Consider the following 12,924-nt stretch of genomic DNA (forward strand, 5'->3'; position numbering starts at 1 on the left):
ATTGCTGCAACTTTGACTGGGATTGCATGGAATCCAGAGGTTCCTTGCTCTGGTAGGGACGTTTCCAGTGTGTTGCTGCTTCCACTCCTAGGTCCTGGAATCTCCTTCTTTCTCCTTGTGTCCTCTTGAATTTCTTTCCCCCAACGTTTGTTAGTTTTCCATTGCCATGGCTTTCACCTGTTTTGCTAAGTTTCTTCATAGAGATCTCATCCTTCTCACTGGCATGCAGTTTTTCACTTTTTCTTTTCAGCTTCAGTTTCTCTATGCTTTGCAACTTTGAATCGGTTTTGTTCTGGCAGAAGTGCATCGCTGAGCTCACATCTGCTGGCAATGCTCCTGTCTTTGCTGTGGAAGTCTGGCCCTGTCTAACGTCCCTTCCCATCTGCCTCTACACTACCTCGGACGCCTGCCCCAGAATGCCTGAAGCAGTGGTGAGCAGGCTCACCCGAGGGTCCACCCGGCCCACCCCGGGCCACCGACCCAGAAGGTGCGGACCTCACCGCTGCACCACCGGCCGGCCCCTTTCATGTTCCGTTGGCAACCTGCAGTTGAGGGCAATGGGACTTGAATATGCTACTTGAGCCCAAGTCTGGCACTGTGTAGATGAGGCCAGGTTGTTTTTCGGGTCCACTGCGATGTCAGAGGATTTGTCAGAATCGTGTCTCTGCTGTCCTGGCAAGCTTCACGGACACACGGTTTCCTGGCCCGCTTGGAGCAGTCTCATAACTCACCCTTCCCACTTAGCCCAGCCTTGACCTTCGCTGCCGTCTTTTGGCTTGTGAATTTCTCTGCCTTTCAAACGTTCCAGCAGAGTCTGTCTAAAGACGGACATCATCTTTCATTGTGGATTATCCAGGGGTGATTTCTGTTCGCCTTCCATTTTCTGGGACCTTTGTCTCTTTTCCATAGGAGAATCGTCATGGTATTTCTCAGCTATCCCCCTTAGACATGCTTATCAGTCCGTTCCCCTTCATTCCAAGTGATTCGTTTTGCATTTCTGGAATCACCGTATGTTCTCTAGGCCGAGGTGTGAGTGCTTTCGTGACTCTTGGTTGTTGTCTTTGAATTTGCACCGGTCACTTGAAGGAGTCTTTGCTGTCCTAGCCTGGGTCAAACTAAGCACTGGGAACACGTGGTCATCTGGGTTGGTTTGACATCCTGAGGTCAGAAACTACAAACTCGAGGTGGTCCTGGCATCCCCGTTCACGGACACAATGTTTCCAAGACAAATTAGACGAATCTGATGAATTCCTCTCTCCAGGAAAGATATTTTTCTGTCTCCTTTCCGGATTTGGGAAGTTTCGAACTTCACCCCTGATCCTGGAACGTTCCCCCAGGTGCCGTCTAGATATGGGCTTCCTTTATTACTATACGCTGTGTCATTTGTTTGCCTTACATCCTCAGCCCAGGCCTGTTTATTTTTCTTGAAACAGAATTGTAATGTTCTCATTTTCAGCCCACTTCCTTACATGTGGTGTCAAAACACATAATCCATAATCCTTCTACGGCAAGAGGTAGGGGGAGAGAATTTCGATGGAGGCAAACTGAGCACACTAGCCTGGGCGGGCAGCCTTCACGAAGGAACGAAGGCCTGTGGAAAAGGGTGCTTTTCAGCACCCTTGTAGAGCACTTCCCAACAAAGAGACATAGCCCAAGCGTGACAGGGCTCCATTCCTTCAAGGCTTCCAAGACATCTCTTGGGACACATTAGCATGTACCCGGTGGGCCCCCGTGACGCCAGAGCTATGGAAAGTGAGACTGATCTGCAAAGAATGCCAGGGGCCTAGGAAAGGAGGCATCGAGTCTTCTCTTCAACGTCCTCAAGACCTCATTCTTGACTTTGGCTTATGCTTAAGGCAGAAGGACCACGTAGGTCTGATAAGGCCCAAGTCCGGCCTCTTGCTTCCAATCAAGTTGCAAGCTTGAATCAGCATGGCCTCCCCATAGACTTGAATAGATGACAACGTTCTCCTCTCGGGGCTTGTCCCTCTATTCTCGCTTCTTGCCAAGGATCCCTTTCTTACCCCTCGAATCAGCGTCTGTTTTATGCCTTCCAGTTTCTGTGTCCGCTTTCTGTTTCTCAAAGCTGTTTCTGGGTATCCCTCCCTTTAATAGCCAAGCCTAGGCCAATCGTCGGTCTGTGACCTTGTGGCCATCTTGGCGGACATGATCCTCGTGATGTCATAAACAACCGCAAAATTCGAAGTTGTCCTGACAACCTGCATGCACACAGAGTTTCAGAGCCATCTCAGGCCAGTCTGACTCCTCACCCTTTCCAGGTAGGATAGTTTTCCTTTTTCTCGATTTCTTGTCGGTTTCTGTGTTGCCCCTCGAACTTTGGAAGGCCTGCTACATTCTCTCTAGACACTGGTTTCTGTCCTGTAAGATTATCCTGGGTTTCACCTCTTGCATTTTATGTAGATGGCCAAGTGGGTGGACGTTCCCCAGAGAAAGTCCTGGACTCCCTCCCAGGTTGAAGTTGCCCGGGCAATCCTCTGATGCGCAATGATCGTGTCATCTCCTAGCACTCTGCCGATTCCACCTAGGCAGGTCCCATGTTTTCCTTCCTGCTTCCTTTGGGGAAGTGTACCAGATGCGTTCATGGATTGTAAAAGCCTCACGGTTCTATTTCGGGTGCGTATTGATAACGTCAGCTCACCATTGCTACTTTGCTTATGATCCCTGTCCGCACCGTACCATGAAATCTGTGTGTCCTAACACTGCTAATGTGATCTGCACCCGTGATGTGAAACAGTGAGGCCTGGGCCAGCCAAGCGGAATGTGGGCACTTACCCGCTCCGCCACAGGGCCGGCCCTGAATTGGACTTTTGGCCCAACCTTTTGCCTGAGCTTGGGAACACGTGGGCCTGTTTGGATTATTCGTGAAGGTGATTAGTAGTAATATCCTGCACGGTAACGTTTTCCGTGGGTGCATGGGTTTAGCAGGCAGCATGTTCTGTGGGTAGTATTCCTCTTCATCTATTTGAAATGGTCTACCTTTCTGTAGCATCAGTACGCATTTTGAGGTGATTTTCCAGCCTTGGAAGTTCACCTTCTCTAGTCTCTTTCAGCCGCAAAGCTTTATGCCGTCATTCTGGACCCCATTTTGGATTTTTTGCTTTTAGGTGAATTTATTGCCGCAACCCTGCATTAGAACATCCTACATCTTTCCGATTTGCATCCTCATCGATGTAGACTTCCGTGTCGCTGACATCATCTTCCCCTGCGCAAGCCTAATAGCAGGCCCTCACCACACACTTGTGCCTCATCATCTGTTTCACCCTCTCACAACTCCCCGCTTTGTCTCTGGGAACCCCCAATCAAATGTCCCGTGCCACCTGTTCCTGACCGCTTGTTTTTTCCTCTCCTCTTAAGTGAGGTCCTACGGTACTTGCCTTGCTCCCTGGGGCTGGTTTCACTTCCCTAAAACCCTCACAGCCATTCTGGTGGTCACAAATGGCTGGATTGCATCCTTGGTTCCGGCTGACTGGTATGCCATTGCGTGGCTATAGCCCATCTTCCTTCTGCACTGGTCCCTTGCTGGGCTCCAGGGAGGCTTCCAAGTCTTGGGTAGTGGGAGCGACGCTGTGGTGAACTCAGCGGTGCACATGTCTTTATGCAGGAGTGTTTCCGAGTTCTTTGGATCAACACGCCACAGAGGAGTAGCTGGATCATATGGGACATGGATTCTTCAAGTTCTGAGGCAGTTCCACACCGCTTGGCGTAGTGGCTGCACCGGTCTGCACTCCCACCAAAGGTGCGGGAGGCTTCCCTTCTCTCCACCTCCTCTCTGACACTTGTGGCTTCCTGTCTTCTTCCTTATAGCCATTCGGATCACAGTGAGCTGCTGTGCCCTTGCAGTTTGCATTTGCATTGGCCTGAGGCATAATGACGGTGAACAAGTGTTCACGCACCCGTTGGTCATCTTTCGATCTTCTTGGCAGAAATCTCTGTTTCCATCTTCTGCCCAGGTTTTCATTGGCTTGTTGTTTTTTTTTTTTCTTGTGGGGACGTGCGAGTTGATTGCATCTTTGGGCTTTTCACCCCTTGTCCGATGTGTGGTTTGCAAACATCCTCCCCCAGTCGTTGTGCTATCTTTGCATTCAGTCGATGGTTTCCTTCACTGGGCAGAAGCGTCCGCATTTGACGTGGTCCCGTTGGTTTCTTGTTGACTTGGTTGCCCTGGCCCAGTCGGACTTGCTTCTTCCAAACAGGCGGCTCAGACAGATGGCAAAGAGCACTCTGCCTAGGTCTTCTGCTACAAGGTTCACGGTTTCAAGTCTGCCATTCAAGGCTTTGATCCATTTCAGGTGGTGTGTGTGCCAGGTGTAACATCATGGTGTACTCTCGTTGTGTTCCAGGTGGCTGTGCAGGCTTCCCAGCACCGTTTATGGTAGAGACTCTCCTTTCTCCGCTGTCTCCTCTTGGCTCCCTGGTCGAAAATGGGCTGTCCATGTACGTTTGAGTTGGGCTCTGGGTTCTCGATTCTGTTGCATGGGTCTGTGTGCCTGTTTTGGGGCCCAGACTGTGCCGTCTCGGTACCTAGTGCTTCGTCCTATATGTTGAAATCGGAAAGTGTGCCACGTCCTGCTTTTTTCGTTTTCCTGAGGATTCCTTTGCCTAGTCAGTGTCTCTTGTTGCTGGCTAGAAGCTTTAGGATTCCCTCTTCTGTCTCTGTGGGAAACATTGCTGCAACTTTGACTGGGATTGCATGGAATCCAGAGATTCCTTGCTCTGGTAGGGACGTTTCCAGTGTGTTGCTGCTTCCACTCCTAGATCCTGGAATCTCCTTCTTTCTCCTTGTGTCCTCTTGAATTTCTTCCCCCCAACGTTTGTTAGTTTTCCATTGCCATGGCTTTCACCTGTTTTGCTAAGTTTCTTCATAGAGATCTCATCCTTCTCACTGGCATGCAGTTTTTCACGTTTTCTTTTCAGCTTCAGTCTCTCTATGCTTTGCAACTTTGAATCGGTTTTGTTCTGGCAGAAGTGCATCGCTGAGCTCACATCTGCTGGCAATGCTCCTGTCTTTGCTGTGGAAGTCTGGCCCTGTCTAACGTCCCTTCCCATCTGCCTCTACACTACCTCGGACGCCTGCCCCAGAAGGCCTGAAGCAGTGGTGAGCAGGCTCACCCGAGGGTCCACCCGGCCCACCCCGGGCCACCGACCCAGAAGGTGCGGACCTCACCGCTGCACCACCGGCCGGCCCCTTTCATGTTCCGTTGGCAACCTGCAGTTGAGGGCAATGGGACTTGAATATGCTACTTGAGCCCAAGTCTGGCACTGTGTAGATGAGGCCAGGTTGTTTTTCGGGTCCACTGCGATGTCAGAGGATTTGTCAGAATCGTGTCTCTGCTGTCCCGGCAAGCTTCACGGACACACGGTTTCCTGGCCCGCTTGGAGCAGTCTCATAACTCACCCTTCCCACTTAGCCCAGCCTTGACCTTCGCTGCCGTCTTTTGGCTTGTGAATTTCTCTGCCTTTCAAACGTTCCAGCAGAGTCTGTCTAAAGACGGACATCATCTTTCATTGTGGATTATCCAGGGGTGATTTCTGTTCGCCTTCCATTTTCTGGGACCTTTGTCTCTTTTCCATAGGAGAATCGTCATGGTATTTCTCAGCTATCCCCCTTAGACATGCTTATCAGTCCGTTCCCCTTCATTCCAAGTGATTCGTTTTGCATTTCTGGAATCACCGTATGTTCTCTAGGCCGAGGTGTGAGTGCTTTCGTGACTCTTGGTTGTTGTCTTTGAATTTGCACCGGTCACTTGAAGGAGTCTTTGCTGTCCTAGCCTGGGTCAAACTAAGCACTGGGAACACGTGGTCATCTGGGTTGGTTTGACATCCTGAGGTCAGAAACTCCAAACTCGAGGTGGTCCTGGCATCCCCCTTCACGGACACAATGTTTCCAAGACAAATTAGACGAATGTGATGAATCCCTCTCTCCAGGAAAGATATTTTTCTGTATCCTTTCCGGATTTGGGAAGTTTCGAACTTCACCCCTGATCCTGGAACGTTCCCCCAGGTGCCGTCTAGATACGGGCTTCCTTTATTTCTATAGGCTGTGCCATTTGTTTGCCTTACATCCTCAGCCCTGGCCTGTTTATTTTTCTTGAAACAGAATTGTAATGTTCTCATTTTCAGCCCACTTCCTTACATGTGGTGTCAAAACACATAATCCATAATCCTTCTACGGCAAGAGGTAGGGGGAGAGAATTTCGATGGAGGCAAACTGAGCACACTAGCCTGGGCGGGCAGCCTTCACGAAGGAACGAAGCCCTGTGGAAAAGGGTGCTTCTCAGCACCCTTGTAGATCACTTCCAAACCAAGAGACATAGCCCAAGCGTGACGGGGCTCCATTCCTTCAAGGCTTCCAAGACATCTCTTGGGACACATTAGCATGTACCCGGTGGGCCCCCGTGACGCCAGAGCTATGGAAAGTGAGACTGATCTGCAAAGAATGCCAGGGGCCTAGGAAAGGAGGCATCGAGTCTTCTCTTCAACGTCCTCAAGACCTCATTCTTGACTTTGGCTTATGCTTAAGGCAGAAGGACCACGTAGGTCTGATAAGGCCCAAGTCCGGCCTCTTGCTTCCAATCAAGTTGCAAGCTTGAATCAGCATGGCCTCCCCATAGACTTGAATAGATGACAACGTTCTCCTCTCGGGGCTTGTCCCTCTATTCGCGCTTCTTGCCAAGGATTCCTTTCTTACCCCTCGAATCAGCGTCTGTTTTATGTCTTCCAGTTTCTGTGTCCGCTTTCTGTTTCTCAAAGCTGTTTCTGGGTATCCCTCCCTGTAATAGCCTAGCCTAGGCCAATCCTCAGTCTGTAACCGTGCGGCCATCTTGGCGGACATGATCCTCGTGACGTCATAAACAACCTCAAAATTCGAAGTTGTCCTGACAACCTGCGTGCACACAGAGTTTCAGAGCCATCTCAGGCCAGTCTGACTCCTCACCCTTTCCTGGTAGGATAGTTTTCCTTTTTCTCGATTTCTTGTCGGTTTCTGTCTTGCTCCTCGAACTTTGGAAGGCCTGCTACATTCTCTCTAGACACTGGTTTCTGTCCTGTAAGATTATCCTGGGTTTTACCTCTTACATTTTATGTAGATGGCCAAGTGGGTGGACGTTCCCCAGAGAAAGTCCTGGACTCCCTCCCAAGTTGAAGTTGCCCGGGCAGTCCTCTGATGCTCAATGATCCTGCCATCTCCTAGCACTCTGCCGATTCCACCTTGGCAGGTCCCATGTTTTCCTTCCTTCTTCCTCTGGGGAAGTGTACCAGATGCGTTCATGGATTGTAAAAGCCTCACGGTTCTATTTCGGGTGCGTATTGATAACGTGACCTCACCATTGCTACTTAGTTTATGATCCCTGTCCGCACCGTACCGTGAAATCTGTATGTCCTAACACTGCTAATGTGATCTGCACCCGTGATGTGAAACAGTGAGGCCTGGGCCGGCCAAGCGGAACGTGGGCTCTTACCCGCTCCGCCACAGGGCCGGCCCTGAATTGGACTTTTGGACCAACCTTTTGCCTGAGCTTGGGAACACGTGGGCCTGTTTGGATTATTCGTGAAGGTGATTAGTAGTAACATCCTGGACGGTAACCTTTTCCGTGGGTGCATGGGTTTAGCAGGCAGCATGTTCTGTGGGTAGTATTCCTCTTCATCTATTTGGAATGGTCTACCTTTCTGTAGCATCAGTACGCATTTTGAGGTGATTTTCCAGCCTTGGAAGTTCACCTTCTCTAGTCTCTTTCAGCCCCAAAGCTTTATGCCGTCATTCTGGACCCCATTTTGGATTTTTTGCTTTTAGGTGAATTTATTGCCACAAGCCTGCATTAGAACATCCTATATCTTTCCGATTTGCATCCTCATCGATGTAGACTTCCGTGTAGCTGACATCATCTTCCCCTGCGCAAGCCTAATAGCAGGCCCTCACCACACACTTGTGCCTCATCATCTGTTTCACCCTCTCACACCTCCCCGCTTTGTCTCTGGGAACCCCCAATCAAATGTCCCGTGCCACCTGTTCCTGACCGCTTGTTTTTTCCTCTCCTCTTAAGTGAGGTACTACGGTACTTGCCTTGCTCCCTGGGGCTGGTTTCACTTCCCTAAAACCCTCACAGCCATTCTGGTGGTCACAAATGGCTGGATTGCATCCTTGGTTCCGGCTGACTGGTATGCCATTGCGTGGCTATAGCCCATCTTCCTTCTGCACTCGTCCCTTGCTGGGCTCCAGGGAGGCTTCCAAGTCTTGGGTAGTGGGAGCGACGCTGTGGTGAACTCAGCGGTGCACATGTCTTTATGCAGGAGTGTTTCCGAGTTCTTTGGATCAACACGCCGCAGAGGAATAGCTGGATCATATGGGACATGGATTCTTCAAGTTCTGAGGCAGTTCCACACCGCTTGGCGTAGTGGCTGCACCGGTCTGCACTCCCACCAACGGTGCAGGAGGCTTCCCTTCTCTCCACCTCCTCTCTGACACTTGTGGCTTCCTGTCTGCTTCCTTATAGCCATTCGGACCACAGTGAGCTGCTGTGCCCTTGCAGTTTGCATTTGCATTGGCCTGAGGCTTAATGACGGTGAACAAGTGTTCACGCACCCGTTGGTCATCTTTCGATCTTCTTGGCAGAAATCTCTGTTTCCATCTTCTGCCCAGGTTTTCATTGGCTTGTTGTTTTTTTTTTTTCTTGTGGGGACGTGCGAGTTGATTGCATCTTTGGGCTTTTCACCCCTTGTCCGATGTGTGGTTTGCAAACATCCTCCCCCAGTCGTTGTGCTATCTTTGCATTCAGTCGATGGTTTCCTTCACTGGGCAGAAGCGTCCGCATTTGACGTGGTCCCGTTGGTTTCTTGTTGACTTGGTTGCCCTGGCCCAGTCGGACTTGCTTCTTCCAAACAGGCGGCTCAGACAGATGGCAAAGAGCACTCTGCCTAGGTCTTCTGCTACAAGGTTCACGGTTTCAAGTCTGCCATTCAAGGCTTTGATCCATTTCAGGTGGTGTGTGTGCCAGGTGTAACATCATGGTGTACTCTCGTTGTGTTCCAGGTGGCTGTGCAGGCTTCCCAGCACCGTTTATGGTAGAGACTCTCCTTTCTCCGCTGTCTCCTCTTGGCTCCCTGGTCGAAGATGGGCTGTCCATGTACGTTTGAGTTGGGCTCTGGGTTCTCGATTCTGTTGCATGGGTCTGTGTGCCTGTTTTGGGGCCCAGACTGTGCCGTCTCGGTACCTAGTGCTTCGTCCTATATGTTGAAATCGGAAAGTGTGCCACGTCCTGCTTTTTTCCGTTTTCCTGAGGATTCCTTTGCCTAGTCAGGGTCTCCTGTTGCTGGCCAGAAGCTTTAGGATTCCCTCTTCTGTCTCTGTGGGAAACATTGCTGCAACTTTGACTGGGATTGCATGGAATCCAGAGATTCCTTGCTCTGGTAGGGACGTTTCCAGTGTGTTGCTGCTTCCACTCCTAGATCCTGGAATCTCCTTCTTTCTCCTTGTGTCCTCTTGAATTTCTTCCCCCCAACGTTTGTTAGTTTTCCATTGCCATGGCTTTCACCTGTTTTGCTAAGTTTCTTCATAGAGATCTCATCCTTCTCACTGGCATGCAGTTTTTCACGTTTTCTTTTCAGCTTCAGTCTCTCTATGCTTTGCAACTTTGAATCGGTTTTGTTCTGGCAGAAGTGCATCGCTGAGCTCACATCTGCTGGCAATGCTCCTGTCTTTGCTGTGGAAGTCTGGCCCTGTCTAACGTCCCTTCCCATCTGCCTCTACACTACCTCGGACGCCTGCCCCAGAAGGCCTGAAGCAGTGGTGAGCAGGCTCACCCGAGGGTCCACCCGGCCCACCCCGGGCCACCGACCCAGAAGGTGCGGACCTCACCGCTGCACCACCGGCCGGCCCCTTTCATGTTCCGTTGGCAACCTGCAGTTGAGGGCAATGGGACTTGAATATGCTACTTGAGCCCAAGTCTGGCACTGTGTAGATGAGGCCAGGTTGTTTTTCGGGTCCACTGCGATGTCAGAGGATTTGTCAGAATCGTGTCTCTGCTGTCCCGGCAAGCTTCACGGACACACGGTTTCCTGGCCCGCTTGGAGCAGTCTCATAACTCACCCTTCCCACTTAGCCCAGCCTTGACCTTCGCTGCCGTCTTTTGGCTTGTGAATTTCTCTGCCTTTCAAACGTTCCAGCAGAGTCTGTCTAAAGACGGACATCATCTTTCATTGTGGATTATCCAGGGGTGATTTCTGTTCGCCTTCCATTTTCTGGGACCTTTGTCTCTTTTCCATAGGAGAATCGTCATGGTATTTCTCAGCTATCCCCCTTAGACATGCTTATCAGTCCGTTCCCCTTCATTCCAAGTGATTCGTTTGGCATTTCTGGAATCACCGTATGTTCTCTAGGCCGAGGTGTGAGTGCTTTCGTGACTCTTGGTTGTTGTCTTTGAATTTGCACCGGCCACTTGAAGGAGTCTTTGCTGTCCTAGCCTGGGTCAAACTAAGCACTGGGAACACGTGGTCATCTGGGTTGGTTTGACATCCTGAGGTCAGAAACTCCAAACTCGAGGTGGTCCTGGCATCCCCCTTCACGGACACAACGTTTCCAAGACAAATTAGACGAATGTGATGAAACCCTCTCTCCAGGAACGATATTTTTCTGTCTCCTTTCCGGATTTGGGAAGTTTCGAACTTCACCCCTGATCCTGGAACGTTCCCCCAGGTGCCGTCTAGATACGGGCTTCCTTTATTTCTATAGGCTGTGCCATTTGTTTGCCTTACATCCTCAGCCCTGGCCTGTTTCTTTTTCTTGAAACAGAATTGTAATGTTCTCATTTTCAGCCCACTTCCTTACATGTGGTGTCAAAACACATAATCCATAATCCTTCTACGGCAAGAGGTAGGGGGAGAGAATTTCGATGGAGGCAAACTGAGCACACTAGCCTGGGCGGGCAGCCTTCACGAAGGAACGAAGCCCTGTGGAAAAGGGTGCTTTTCAGCACCCTTGTAGAGCACTTCCAAACCAAGAGACATAGCCCAAGCGTGACGGGGCTCCATTCCTTCAAGGCTTCCAAGACATCTCTTGGGACACATTAGCATGTACCCGGTGGGCCCCCGTGACGCCAGAGCTATGGAAAGTGAGACTGATCTGCAAAGAATGCCAGGGGCCTAGGAAAGGAGGCATCGAGTCTTCTCTTCAACGTCCTCAAGACCTCATTCTTGACTTTGGCTTATGCTTAAGGCAGAAGGACCACGTAGGTCTGATAAGGCCCAAGTCCGGCCTCTTGCTTCCAATCAAGTTGCAAGCTTGAATCAGCATGGCCTCCCCATAGACTTGAATAGATGACAACGTTCTCCTCTCGGGGCTTGTCCCTCTATTCGCGCTTCTTGCCAAGGATTCCTTTCTTACCCCTCGAATCAGCGTCTGTTTTATGTCTTCCAGTTTCTGTGTCCGCTTTCTGTTTCTCAAAGCTGTTTCTGGGTATCCCTCCCTGTAATAGCCTAGCCTAGGCCAATCCTCAGTCTGTAACCGTGCGGCCATCTTGGCGGACATGATCCTCGTGACGTCATAAACAACCTCAAAATTCGAAGTTGTCCTGACAACCTGCGTGCACACAGAGTTTCAGAGCCATCTCAGGCCAGTCTGACTCCTCACCCTTTCCTGGTAGGATAGTTTTCCTTTTTCTCGATTTCTTGTCGGTTTCTGTCTTGCTCCTCGAACTTTGGAAGGCCTGCTACATTCTCTCTAGACACTGGTTTCTGTCCTGTAAGATTATCCTGGGTTTTACCTCTTACATTTTATGTAGATGGCCAAGTGGGTGGACGTTCCCCAGAGAAAGTCCTGGACTCCCTCCCAAGTTGAAGTTGCCCGGGCAGTCCTCTGATGCGCAATGATCATGCCATCTCCTAGCACTCTGCCGATTCCACCTTGGCAGGTCCCATGTTTTCCTTCCTTCTTCCTCTGGGGAAGTGTACCAGATGCGTTCATGGATTGTAAAAGCCTCACGGTTCTATTTCGGGTGCGTATTGATAACGTGACCTCACCATTGCTACTTAGTTTATGATCCCTGTCCGCACCGTACCGTGAAATCTGTATGTCCTAACACTGCTAATGTGATCTGCACCCGTGATGTGAAACAGTGAGGCCTGGGCCGGCCAAGCGGAACGTGGGCACTTACCCGCTCCGCCACAGGGCCGGCCCTGAATTGGACTTTTGGACCAACCTTTTGCCTGAGCTTGGGAACACGTGGGCCTGTTTGGATTATTCGTGAAGGTGATTAGTAGTAACATCCTGGACGGTAACCTTTTCCGTGGGTGCATGGGTTTAGCAGGCAGCATGTTCTGTGGGTAGTATTCCTCTTCATCTATTTGGAATGGTCTACCTTTCTGTAGCATCAGTACGCATTTTGAGGTGATTTTCCAGCCTTGGAAGTTCACCTTCTCTAGTCTCTTTCAGCCCCAAAGCTTTATGCCGTCATTCTGGACCCCATTTTGGATTTTTTGCTTTTAGGTGAATTTATTGCCACAAGCCTGCATTAGAACATCCTATATCTTTCCGATTTGCATCCTCATCGATGTAGACTTCCGTGTAGCTGACATCATCTTCCCCTGCGCAAGCCTAATAGCAGGCCCTCACCACACACTTGTGCCTCATCATCTGTTTCACCCTCTCACACCTCCCCGCTTTGTCTCTGGGAACCCCCAATCAAATGTCCCGTGCCACCTGTTCCTGACCGCTTGTTTTTTCCTCTCCTCTTAAGTGAGGTCCTACGGTACTTGCCTTGCTCCCTGGGGCTGGTTTCACTTCCCTAAAACCCTCACAGCCATTCTGGTGGTCACAAATGGCTGGATTGCATCCTTGGTTCCGGCTGACTGGTATGCCATTGCGTGGCTATAGCCCATCTTCCTTCTGCACTCGTCCCTTGCTGGGCTCCAGGG

The sequence above is a fragment of the Equus asinus genome, chromosome 1 (genome assembly GCF_041296235.1).
Source record: "Equus asinus isolate D_3611 breed Donkey chromosome 1, EquAss-T2T_v2, whole genome shotgun sequence".
In the NCBI taxonomy this organism is placed as follows: Eukaryota; Metazoa; Chordata; class Mammalia; order Perissodactyla; family Equidae; genus Equus; species Equus asinus.